The sequence below is a fragment of the Sinohyriopsis cumingii genome, chromosome 3, assembly GCF_028554795.1.
Source record: "Sinohyriopsis cumingii isolate HCF-2022 chromosome 3, ASM2855479v2, whole genome shotgun sequence".
Taxonomy (NCBI): domain Eukaryota; kingdom Metazoa; phylum Mollusca; class Bivalvia; order Unionida; family Unionidae; genus Sinohyriopsis; species Sinohyriopsis cumingii.
In genome coordinates this window covers 84,491,265-84,505,639 of record NC_142963.1, presented here as the reverse complement: position 1 = coordinate 84,505,639, position 14,375 = coordinate 84,491,265, and the positions used below count along the sequence as shown (strand labels likewise).

The following is a 14,375-nucleotide window of genomic DNA, read 5'->3' as shown; positions in this document are numbered from 1 at the left end:
AGAAAATTATAAAGTCAACGAAATGTATAAAAGACCTTGTAAAATCATCAGCGATTTACTACCTTCGATCAGTCTGTAGCGTGAAACCAATCTGAACGCAAAAATTATGTCGTACTGAACATTGATCAATAACATAAATATTTCCTTATGCATTTGATAAAATGAATCTATGATGTTAACTCTTTGAAAGTTGAAGAATTTTTCATATATTTATGAACAGTGTAAAGTAGCGGAATCAGATGTACACCAACCCAAATATCAACATTCAAGAAATTTTTGAATTGTATGGATCATTAACAATGTAATAATACTTTGTTTTGAAATTTCCAAATGTTAAAACACCCCCAAATAAGTGACAAGCGATCATCCACAAGGTCATTATGTGTGTATACCATCGTAGGATAGTAGCCATTAGACCTTCAGGGCCATTCCATAATCAATAACAGTTAAAGCAACATAATATGAAATGTATATACCCAATAAGAAATACCAACCCAACCAATCAGGCACCTGTATATAAACAACGTGGAAACATAAAAATAAGGGTATGACAACAACAAACAACAACAGCAGCAACACAATTTCAAATGACGTGCACATACTTGAAACGGTTGACTGAATATTAAGTCAATTTTTTAAAAGTAGTTTTAAGGGTCTAATTCTATTTCATCCAGCAACATATCAGCTCTTTTGCCGAACGATACGTAAAGAACTTTAGAACTGAATTTTGATGAAAAGGGTTCTTCTCGCAACTAGTGGAGTTTTGCATAACATAAGTTACATATTAACATTTTGATACCTGACTTTCAAGTTTTAATAAATTTCTGAAGATTTTACTATATCCCGACCTGATCGAATAATCTAACAATAATCATGTTGTTTGGTGATATTCTGGTTTACGTTTACTGTACGTTTTTCATAAGTTATTTTTAAACAGGGTGGGCCAAGCTAAGCAAAATAGCAAAAGAATTTCAGAATGATACAAATCCTTTCTGGAGTCACAGAGAAATTATAAAAATTATACGTGTATTTGAATGAGAGGGGGAAAAAACTCATTCTTGTGAAGGAAAGTAGTTAATTTGATTATATGTCGCAAAGACAACAAAAGTATAAAAAAATTCGTTATGTGTGCTATCTTTTTCATTGAATTGTAATTTTCCCTCAAACGGTTTTCCATATTATTAATCCAATTTTTAAACAGTTTACGGTTGAATTTACTGTCTTCTGTCCAAGAATGTCGGCCAATGGCGGCGTGGAAGCTTATAACAGAATTCATTATGGAACAGTCGTATCTGGGAAAAAATAGTAGAGCTTTCATAACGTATCAGTCTTTTTTTATAGCTTCTATCGGTTGATTCTTGCTCTCTAATTATTTGACTGCGCTGTAATCTATATAAATTAAAGTAATTTGTTTGTCCTGGTGTAATCCTTGTATAATTATCAAAAATAATTGGGGAATACTTAAATTTTACTATTGAATAAATGTTTAAATTCTTTATGGCTACCGACATAAAATTATGTACATAAAGTACACATAAAAATGTATCATTATCATCATAATGTATGCTCCTATTTAAATAAAATGTTCCATTCATCTCGTGTTTCGTCCTCCCTGCTCAAAAGTAAGCCTTAACTTTTGACCTTATTCGTTATAAATATTGATTGTTAATCAGACACGTTCTCTAATAAGAACATATCCTGCTTTACCAAAATTCTCAAGAGTGAAGCAGACTGAAACAAGCAGAATTGCTTACGCTCTCTGTTGTACCCACGGCCAGCCGAAAGAGTAAACGTTTCTTCCTTTGATGGTGCAAGTATACGTAGCTGCATGGTCTAAAGCTAGGCCAAAGGTGGTTAACTTTGACTCAACATACGTGGTGTCGAGCAGTCACTGAGATTTTATTGAGAAAATACTTAACAACTTACAATGTTGGGTCGATGTGCGTTTAACGCCATTGTTCTGCACACAATAGGGTGGCTATACATGACGGCCAGTATAACTGATGTAGAACTTCAGAAAACCCAGGTAAGAACTGGCGACCCACGAGAAGCTAATGACAAACTTTCTCACATACCCGCCATGTCGGCCTATTCTGCGCGTCGGGTAATTCTGCGCAACGATACGTCATTTCTGTAAACATTTGATCACGTGCTATTTTGGGTCAAAAATCCATTTTGTATCCAGAAAGAAGAATCGTACATTAATTAAGAAAAGTGATATTCATAAAGTTTACAAAAATATCCCATATTAAGACTCGAAATGCACATTCAAATGTGATTTCTAAATGGCAACGTGAAAACCCACTCCATGACCTTCTTGAACCCGTAACCCAGAAAATTCGATTTAATATGCATTTTTTAGAATCATACAAATAAATACATTATATAAAAGATGGAAATGTGTACCTTAAAACAAAATGTATTTCAATCCAAGTTTCCAACTTTGCAAGAAGTTGTCCCACACGTACAAAATCGTCTGCTACCCAACGTGTCTTCTAGCCACTAGAACATAAACTCTCAACAAATTCCCCAGCGTATAGTCTGTTTCTAAATTCTGTAGTAATTTTTCCCCATCAACAAGACGTTGTAAACACATTACACCTATTCATTGTTGTTTCTCTTCCACGTAATAGCTTATTTTTCATAAAATGTTGAACTTTACAAACTTATTTACAAGATCGGTTTAGTTTGCTTAACATCTCTTGCCATTTATTGGTATTTTTACGTTTAATTTTGTAAAACTAACTATAAACCTGATCTAATTACTCGACTGAACTGCTGACAGAAACATTCCAAAGTAATATATTTCATTTCTATAGCAAGATGGACAAACATTTATCTTTTTAAACTATGCGCAGAATAGGCCGACATATCGCGAGTCATGAAAACAGTGTGGTGGTTTCCCTTGTGTCCAAAATTAATATTATTTTGAACTGAATGTTCTGGTGACAATTGCATCTTTCCAAATGGTAAGCATTGCTGTATTTTATTTTTGTCGATCGCTCGAATTCGGTATGCGTTTTGCTTCAATATTGGAAACGAAAACCTTAGGTGCGCAGAAATACCCGACAGCAGTGTACCCATATTTTCCGATGCCGACACTCGAAGCAATGCATACAGTTCAAAAACAAAGCGAGGAAAAACCCAACCCCAAAACACGCTTGTCATAGTCCTGCATGATACCATATGAGTATTATATATATATATATATATATATATATATATATATATATATATATATATATATATATATATATATATATATATATATATATATATATTTTAAATCTAAAGCTCTGTATAATAAATACTATCTAAATATTTAATGGTTAAATATATTTTTTTCTAATCAAAGAAATGACATGTTTAGTCCATGCACAGATTTAATTAGCTATGAAATTATGACACAACTTGAATAATACAGTATGAAACAAGCTGTTTCTTGCGAATTGTGTTTTTATATTACGTAACAAGTTGCATTCATGTCATATCAAAGGAACAGGATATGAAATTCTATAGGTCACTTATCTGCCAAGATTTGGCACTGACCAGTGTCTTTGTTAGGTAACATAGATTGTGGCGATATAGAGAAAGAAACGGACACGATATGATAAAATGTAATAAAGCCCTCGATAAACTGTAACCAAAGAAATCAGACAGACATATCGTACTGAATTTTTATATTCACTTGTAAAATATGGAAGATATAGAATGCATGCACAATAAGAATAGGTCAGTTTTAAGTGGAAACTGAAACCAATGGTTAAAAATGGATGACAAAATATATGGCTTGGAAAATGAAGTGTGGACGGTATAAATGGAAACTTGTCGTGTGTATGTGTCCCTTTAGAAAATATATCAGCTCATGATGTTTACTGGTTAAATGCATTGTACTCGTACTCATTTCTCAAAAATCGTTCCTTGGATAAGGCCTGATATGTAATCCAAAAATCCAAGTGATAAAGCGGCCGTATCCAATGATTCAGGGTCACTTATTGGTTTATAGAATGATGACATTTGAATTTTTTGTGCCAATCGTTCGAGGAAACTGAAGTATTTGATATCATTGTTATTAAAACTATTCGTGCTTTGGTATAAAACGAACTATTTAAAAACAAATTGAACACAAACCAATAAACATCACTTAAACTATTTGGGTTCTGCAGAACATCCACAGAAGCTGCCCTACATCGCAAAATGCAATGGGTTTTGAATTTAAAAAATATTTGCAATTTAAAAATTATACTTTCTTTGCTCTTAAAATGTTAGTGTTCCATTAGAAAACAATTATATCTATGAACACACTCAAATACACGAAGCACACACTGAGTTTTGACTAAGGGCAAAAAGGGTGAAAACAAACCTTGACGTGTCAAAAGCACTTGACTGGGGGCTAATTGTTTGATTTTATCCACGGATATGTGATAAACTTAATATAGTTTTAAATACATTAAGAAAAACCATTGATAATTTTAAGGCCAACATGATCTCAAAATAAGTTGTATCCTCAAAATGTTTTTAAGAAATTTTAAAACTATGACCTCATATTTTTACACACATTTTTATTTTAAACATAAAGACACTGAGTGTAACTCTACGTCAGTTAGATAAAACGATATTGAAGATATTAAAGATTTTCATGTTCCGAAAATAGACGCAATTTTTTCTCCAACACAGTTTCTCTTTTAGAAGATATAATATAAATGTAAGAAAATGTAAACGATACAAAAATAAATATAATGAAAACTTACACTAAATCATACATATTTAACATATAAAAGGAAAATATAATCTTGTTAAATTCCATACATATTTAACATATAAAAGGAAAATATAACCTTGTTAAATTCCATCCTTCGTATAATTTTATTACTCCCAGCAGTATACGGTATATTTTGTATTTAATGTTGCACCCAGAAGTATACGGTATATTTTGTATTTAACATTACAATCGGCAGTGTACGGTATATTTTGTATTTAATTTTGCACCCAGCAGTGTACGGTATATTTTGTATTTAATATTGCACGCAGCAGTGTACGGCATATTTTGTATTTAACATTACACCCAGCAGTATACGGTATATTTTATATTTGCAAGTTTCTTTTACTCATGTTGAAACAGTATAACCCTCTCCTTTGCACGATTTTTAATTGATATTGGTAAAAAAAATTCAACGCTACTTCGCAGCGAAACACTTTTATCTGTAGAACTGTCAGATGTCTGAACTTAATACACTCAACAAGCAAATACACAATATTGTTCAAATGTAAAAAGAATAGAAAAAAATATATCGAAGTTTAAAATAAGAATTTATTAACATTTTATGTATTTGATTTAGAATTTTTTCCTATCTTTTTAAAAGTTTGTGTATTTAATAAGGTATAATTTGAACAGTGTTGCAGTATACAGTTCATAATTTGAACAGTGTAGCAGTATAAAGTTCGTAATTTGAACAGTGTAGCAGTATACAGTTCATAATTTGAACAGTGTTGCAGTATACAGTTCATAATTTGAACAGTGTAGCAGTATACGGTTCATAATTTGAACAGTGTAGCAGTATACGGTTCATAATTTGACAGTGTAGCAGTATACAGTTCATTCACATTTATTTACGATATAATAATTGAATTATATACGAAAAACACGTAACATATCCGATATCGGAGACTTGCTGCATATAAGGTTTCATATGCAATGAATGTAAATGGTCACAAAGTCATTAAATTTGGGCCCGCAATATGTCGGATCCTATCTGACGCTGGGGCCAACCTCATGAATAAATTTCAACACAACCGCGTGTGGCAATTCACATGGAAGGTTCATGGGAGCGAGAACAATTGTGACAATGTACACCGACCGCATTTATTATTTTTCAATATTTTATCTTCTTACAAGTTGAAAGCAGGTTTTCTAGTACTTGAAGTTGGTACTAGTGTCCTGTGCTGTTAATCTATAAAATTAGGAGCCATTTTCGAAGGAGAAAAAGCACGCCTTTACTGATCACTTCCATCTCACCTCTGTCCGCGTAGGTTCGAGTCTCAGGTTCGGTCAATTAGGATACGTGAGAAAGCTTGCCAGTAACTTCCCGTGGGTCGCTAATTCTTACTGACCGCCATGCATAGCCTATCTTGCACTGAAATATGGCGTTAAACCCAAACAACAAATACAACTTTTCCAGTTTGTTAAAGCTGTATTATACATGTCTAGTTAAAGGGGTGTGTGGCTACACACAGGACAGAAAACAGAACACTTGGAACGAGAGATGAAATAAAACGAACACGAATTAGATCATTGCTACCATTTAGGTTTTATTCATTCATTGACATAAACATCAAATTAAGCTACATGTCGTAGTATTTGCTCGCATTTAATTATTCCACGGGGAAAACAAAACCATAGCGCATGAAATACGCCCAACCTTTATATTGTGCCTGCAATATTTAAATCGAAAAAGGAGAAAGATTCCGTTACAAATTAATTCAGAGAGATTACATACGTAGCAGGACAATGGATTGGTAAGTTAACTCTAGCACGACCTCGACTTTAACAAAATGAATTACATGAATGCTAATCTTACCAGTGCAAAGCGGTCAGAGACCGTATGAACTGTCTAAGAGAAGGGGGGGGGATACATTTTTTTTTAAAAGTTAGCCCAAATATAGTGCAAATTATGTTTCGGAAAAATATAAATCATATTTCTTTACACTACTGTAGATAATAATAATAATATTAATAATAATAATTCGCATTTTTGATCTGTTGGGAAAAAAAGAGAAATAACTGGTGAAGTTATAATAATATTATCCTGTGTGTAAAACCTTAGAAAAGTATGTGTAAAACCTTAGAAGCGTATGTATAAAACCTTAGAAAAGTATGTGTAAAACCTTAGAAAAGTATGTGTAAAACCTTAGAAGCGTATGTATAAAATCTTAGAAACGTATGTATAAAACCTTAGAAACGTATGTGTAAAACCTTAGAAGCGTATGTGTAAAACCTTAGAAACGTATGTGTAAAACCTTAGAAGCGTATGTGTAAAACCTTAGAAACGTATGTGTAAAATCTTAGAAACGTATGTGTAAAACCTTAGAAACGTATGTGTAAAACCTTAGAAACGTATGTGTAAAATCTTAGAAACATATTATTAATTCCAGCTTGTCCAGATTTTTAGCATGTAAATTTAAAAATATTAAAAACAAGTGATTGAACACTAATCTCCTCCCCATAATTGTCAAACTTAGATGTACATGTCTTGAAATTTGCGTTTTTAATGTAAATAAATTTTGGGAGGGTTAATATTTATCTCAGCTTCGAAGGGGATATTTGTCTGTTTTAAATACGGGTATTTTTGATACTTTTAAAATAATTTGTTTACGTCAGCCCAAAAGGAATTTGTACTAATATAAACTTTAAACGTGATTGCAGAGCAAAGTATAACCTTGGAAAAGCAAAATATCTGCTTTGTTTTATGTCGTGAATTTTATGTCTTCATTCATTTTTTTTTGGTGGTATTTTACGGTTTCCCTGAACTATGTTATCGTTATTTATTAATATATCTGATACAAGTTATATTTTATCTTGAATAACAAAATGTATTGCAATTGTCTTGAAGAAATGAACAGTACCTCAGAAATGAAGAATTTTTCAGAAACGTTCTCTATTTAATTTTTAAGATTTTATTAGAGAATAGAGATGGGCTAACAAATTCTGCGGTCAGAAGATTGGAAATACTCATGCGAAAATTTATTGAGCGAGCGATTGAAACAGCAAAGAAGGCTGAAAAGAAAGGACTTGATATTTATTTAATAGTTTATGACCGCTAAGTGATAAAATATATCCATACTAACACGCAGTATTTAAAGGAAACAACGTATAGAGCAAAGCAGGTATAAATTATGCACGCACATTTTTATGTTCATGTACTTTTCTAGGAGAGGAATGGAAAGGTATAAAATAAAGTCCAAAACATCACAACATCAATGTTTCATTACCAAGGTGATGACGTCTTACGGCATACATCATATCTGCCGAAGAAATTTAAAAAATAGGCAATAATTAGTTGTTGCAATCTATTTGAATTGAATGATTATCTGTAACAAGAATCTAATTCAAACACCGCAGTTTAAAAAAAATAGGTCGTTGTGCATAATAATTCAATCATTGATATTGATCTGAAATAAAATAAAAGCATGATATGTTTGAGACTTTTATAAAAGACCAAATATTGAATGCCTTGGTCAACGTTTCCAATTATAACTAGGCCTATACGCAGCAAGCGGATACACGTACCACTTATTGCAAGAAGATTTGGTTTTAGATAAATCCCGTACATGTAAGTAAATAACAATTTACACAAGCTGGTGCCTACCCGTCTACCTATTACTACAAAAGGGAATCAGTAATATTTGAAAGGCTTTAGTTTATTTTTTTCGGTGATTTGAGACCTGGTATGTTTTGGTATTGATATGATTACGTTATCATATACGACTGGAAAACGCATTTTCCTCTAGAAAAATTCCCTTCAATAGCACCTTCTCAATCTAATTACAGTGCTTGTTCTCAAAAAAGCACTTGTACGAATTTACTTAAAGTTCTTTGCATGGGTTTCATTTACTTTAAATGCTTAAAACACGCGAGTGTTATCTGGTACTATTATCGCCTATGAACCTATAATAATAATAATAATAATAATAATAATAATAATAATAATCTCATACATGTTTGCATTCCTATGCAGTTGTACCTTTTGAATGTGTTTTATATCTATAACATTAAAAATATACCATAAAACCATTATTTCATGGAAAATATTGCGTAGATGACTATATTTTTACAGTGGAATAAATAGCCCCATTGCAGACATTATAGTCCAGGAGTGGGCAAAGTACAGCCCACGAACTGATTTTGTCCGTAAAATTTACTTCACTTGGTGTGACTATAATCACTTATATGGCCCGCGCCCTGAAGGAAGTTGCCCATGCCTGGTATAGACCATGATCTTCCGTTGCATACTGCCCCTGCAGATTACAGTCTATGATGTTTGCACTACTCATTTCTCTCACATACCTTTATCTGCCGGCGCATTATGCGATGACATATCACGGCCTGTAGAAAATGCAGTTAGACTCGACTCAGGGTCGGCCTTAGGCCAATTGGACCGATTTGGCCCAATAGGGCCCCGCGCCTTACTAATCTTTAAAACTAATCTATTGAGAGAAAGTCATTTTAAAGCGATGGAAGAAAATTTTAAGTTCATTATCATATAAAACTTGTTTTATTTCCAAATGCTGCGCGTGAATTCGAGGGGCCCTGCCAAAATGATCAAAATCGGACTGCGCGTTTGCCAAGGCCGTTCCTGACTTGACTTAAACACGAGTATTTTCGCTACTCCATCTTTATAGCAGCTTTGATTCTGCGATTTCTTCATTGCTCGTGTGCAGTTTGCCAATCTGTTTTGAAATGGGGTCCCCAATAATTAACTAACTGGATTGATTTTTCCATTTTCCACTTAACTGTGAAGAAGTATCTTGTAATTTAAAAAAAAACGGCGACCGTATATTGCATTAATTTGCGCTAGATTTAGCCGAAACATTGTGTGATGCAAGTCATGCTACTGGGTGAGAGTCAAAAGTATTTTTAATTAATTGCTATTTAACAATATTTTTAATTAATTGCTATCTGACTGTTCTCAGTCACTCTAAATTTCTTATCTTCTTTAAGTGTACACGTTTCCTTTTATATGTTTATTTCTTTCAGACATTAATAATAAACGTGACCAAATAATTCATAAGCAATTATGACTACACAATTAAACACTGATTTTATTGACTAAACAAGAATAACAATCTTGGTGGTATGTTGTATTTTGCAAGCCATGCATATTCCTGCAATGTCATTAAAACAAAATAACCCATTGAAAGACTACTAAAGATGTGTGGGGTACATGACACCTCCAAAGGAAAGATACAGTGAAATAATATAAAAAAAATGGAAGACGTTGAGTAAATTAGACAAAATGCTTTTCAATATGCACAATGCGAAAACCTTAATTTGTACCTAACCTTTAAATTTGAGAGAAAATAATAAAAAGTCGCAAAGTCTGAAACCCCGGATTGCTTCATAAGAGTTGCTATGATTGCGTTCTGAATATGCAACCTCTTATCCAATTTTGCGAATTCGCATAGTTTTCTATTCTTTCTAATAGAAAAAGGAAGACATGGTTTACAGTTGTTTGATTATTTTTTCTTTCTGCCCCTCTAATTTCCTCTGAATTAGCATATCGATTCTTAGATAATTCGTTTGATGGAATGTCGAGTCATGCAACTAATATACTGGGGTTCTCCTTTCCGGTTCTAAGATGGGGACGATGCAAGTTTTTATAGGTGCGAGTCGAATTATTTTCATATTTTTACTTATTTTTATGGGGTGGGTTGGTATGGGTGGTGACTTTCTGTACACTTTTCAGTCCCTTAGTATTAATGATCCTTGCTGTCCACAAACCTTGACATCTCTTCTATACAACTTCCTTTGTTCGATTTACTTGTGGGTTCATATATGCTTTCATTGTAATAAAGCTGGTACAATGCAAGTATTTTCGGACCTACACATCTATTTTCTTCGTTGATTCTGCATGTCTTAAATGTGATAAATATTCACGAGAAAACAAGAATTAAAAAAAAGAAGATAACAATATAACAATAAAAATTCTATTCGTAATATTCATTTATAATAGGTGAATTTAAACGGTTTTAACGGAAAGAAAAATTAACGAAATTGTGAAAGACTAATGATTGTAAATGCAAGTTTTACTACTGAGTTTTATATCTATCATACTGAAAAAATCAGGAAGGTAATACTTTCATGTTATTTATGCACTAACCCAAGTTCATATAATGACATTCTCGGTTGTTTATTTCAATCAACTTTACATCGGATATAGGTCCAGTGTTATATCTCAGTTTCATATACCATTATTTGGTATATTTCAGATCTTGTTAGTTGGTTTGTGATCAAAACAGGCACAACAGCATTCCGACTGTATTAACATCTGCGAATTGCTCCCGGAAATTACAGGATTTGAAACTTCCACTGACATAATGCATGGTCTGAACCGAACTATATGGGTTAAATATAAACAATATTTAGCAATTCAGCAACGATCAAATATTATTTAAAAAAATTACGATTTAAATTTATTTCACTGCACTTAATTTGATATGAATTACAAGAAACAGTTTCGCGTCTGGGGTTTTATGATTGACATATTTTGCATAGGATTGGTTGCTGATATATCGAAAAACCAAAATTTCTTCATGTCAGCAATAAGAATGTTTTTTGAGATAATAATGCTTAATGTAGACTCATCTAATAAGAGAAAATGTTTATTTATGTTGACATATAAATCATTCCGGATACCCGTCATCCAGGTACATAAACAGTATACCTATGACTAAAATTTTAAAAATTATATTTAACGAATTAGAAGGGAAAGTTATTAGAATGGAAAGCTGAAAATATTCAGATATTTATTCCAAATTTATGACTGGAACTTTTAGAATGGAAAGCTGAAAATAATCAGATTTTTATTCCAAATTTATGACTGGAACTTTTTAACATTTCCTAATTCTTAAAATAAAAAAAAACACACCTGGTTATACAAATATTATAAATGTAGCTTAAATTCAGTTGGAGTAGATAGTTAAATTATGATTCTGCATTTGGTGTGAACATTATTTGAAGTTTCATCTTTTTTTAAAGATATAAATTATTTGACACCGAAAATGACTTCAAGGCTTTATTGTTTCTATTTAAGGGGCGTGTTTATTATTAAATATAAAGAAAAGCATTCCATGTTGGAAATAATTTTAATATTTTTGGTTTCTTAACGGGTTAGTTCCATGCGATACTATTCTAAAATATCTTTATAATAACATCTGAGTATCTTTTGTTTTTTCGTTTTTCATCTTTTACCACACATTCTTATACTTGGCGTGGAGAGTAATTATTAACAAGTAAAACATTAAAATAGGAATTTCTTGGAAATAAAGGCGCATAAACAAGCACATATATTTTTTCATCGTAATCGTTAAATTAATTGTAGCTTACCATACGATAGTAATTGGTAGTATAATTTACACACCTATTAATCGAGGTATCAAGAATTTCCACGTATTATAGTTGCATAAAGTTCACACATACACACCGAAATAAGGTCGATTATGCTAGTACAACGCATGTATCTGTTTTAAAGATGCCTGGTCTTTTTTGTACTGATTTTATTGATGTTTTTCTCTTTGCCGAATATCATGTTTTATTCATTTCATCACACTGTTGCTTAATACGTCAGTATAACAGAACACCATTTATCCGATACTCTAAACATATACGAGAAGTACTTAACTAGATTATCTAACGAAAATTATTGTGCATCTGTTCTCTTTTTCTGTTGTTTGAAGTTAGATGTATGGGATTTTTCTAAATGTATCTGAATTGCTTTTCCTCCGATGTAAATAATGCTCCGTTCCCTTTAGCTTTGTTCATGTAAATTTTTGATCCCGACGTAAAGAATTCTCCATTCCCTTTAGCTTTGTTCAAGTTATTTTTTTAATTATATAGTAAACATCATTCTATGTTAGTTTTGGAAAACTAGATTTTTCAACAAACACTAACTATGCACATGACAGAGGTATGAATCATCTCTGTGTAAGCAGGCAGAACTAGAAGAGTAATAGAAAGAAATACAAAATACGTGGACAGCTTCTATTTTTGTTACAATGTTTTGTGATATTAAGATTATGCCACTTGACTTTTCCGCATATGTTTCATACTAATCATTTAACACAATTACAGACAATGGTCTACATATTTTAATTTTTTTTTTAATGACAATAACCCAAATTGTATCAACAACTTATTTCTATATATACTAAAATGAGGAAAATAAATTATAATGGCAAAAAATTTCAAGTACTGAAATTAAAAAAAGGTAGTAACGTCTTTTCTTACAGCGAGAAACTTACCCACGGAACGTTCAGTATCCAATTTATATTCCTGGAGTAATATGCTTAGCAATGCTTCTAAACGGAATTTACAACGTCGGTATATTGATTGAATAAAGAGAAGAACAAGATGGCTGCCTTAGCAGCTACACAGATCACTGGTGAAACATGTACACATTTGTGTTCGTTATTAGAACACAATGACTGATGTACATAATACTTTGATAATCGTTGTCAGTTCTAAATACATGTACTTATCAGTGCTTTAAGTGCTGTAAAATGCAAGTTAAGTATAGCTCTGATGAATATGACCTCCCCGAACATCAGCCAATGAACCTCCTGGATCATGACAAAGATATTACCATAATACTGTTCGTACTTACTCGTTAGGAGGTTATTTACCGCTGCTTTTTAATCCATACTAAGTGCTGTCATAGCACGTACAATTAAGAATGCACATTTCGTGATGTAAGAAGAAGATTTTGACCTCGCCAATCATAAACTCCTCTGCATTGTTCATTAGTCCAACAAATACTTTGTTCTCGAGATTATAGGTCAGGTTGCATTCCAGGTCGATGTACATAGAGACCCTATAAATAGCTTAACCCGCAAATCTGCTTGGTATGTTCGTGAGGGGTCGTCTCAAATAGATAAAATTTATTGAAGAACCTGGACAGCTTGTGCCCTGGTGGTTTAGTTGTTTTTCTTTGTAAGATTTAAAGCAAGAAAGCTATCATACAAAGCCGGACAAGAAATCGGCTCCTCAAATTTAAAGTTAAAAAAAAAAATCGTGACTTTGCAACTTAATCTAAGATTTGACATCGGCTTAAATATATGAGATGTTTTTTTAGATTATTTAGTGTGTATCGTCAATACTTAGCTCATGCTGGGTTCATATATATATATATATATATATATATATATATATATATATATATATATATATATATATATATATATATATATATATATACACAATAGTTGATTATTCCTGTAAGGGGTTTCATTGTGGGAGAATAGCATCAGAATATTTATTGAAAGCGGAACCTGATCAAGTAATTTAAGCAGACTTAACTGGCACGGACTACCAGGAAAGGTAGATATTGGTTGTAATTATTCTATGGAAATTACTACAACGAGTGCCATATGACACTTGTAATATGCCAGATATATGACAGTTCTCGGAGTTGATGGCTTTGCCATCTGTTTGACCTACTTTTCAATATTTAATTTGGGGAAATATACACAAAATGGTATATGTAGGAAATGTACACGAAAAGGCTTGTGCAGGAAATTTACACAAAACGATGTGTGTGTGTGTGTGTGTGTGTGTGTGTGTGTGTGTGCAGCGTATGAATTGTACTAATGTTTTGTTTGAA

At 32.3% G+C, this 14,375-nt stretch overlaps 1 protein-coding gene and 1 long non-coding RNA gene across 6 annotated transcripts in view; one reads left to right on the top strand and one right to left on the bottom strand.

Moving 5' to 3' along the window:
- Positions 1 to 13,803, bottom strand: part of LOC149803226 (uncharacterized) — a 190,358-nt gene extending 176,555 nt beyond the window's left edge. Inside the window, exon 1 of the long non-coding RNA XR_016420161.1 lies at positions 13,380 to 13,803. This is a non-coding gene — a long non-coding RNA (uncharacterized LOC149803226). The remainder of the gene's footprint in view (positions 1 to 13,379) is intronic.
- The window catches only part of LOC149803225 (uncharacterized), a 114,044-nt gene that overhangs the window by 43,600 nt on the left and 56,069 nt on the right, over positions 1 to 14,375 (top strand). The window lies entirely within an intron of this gene.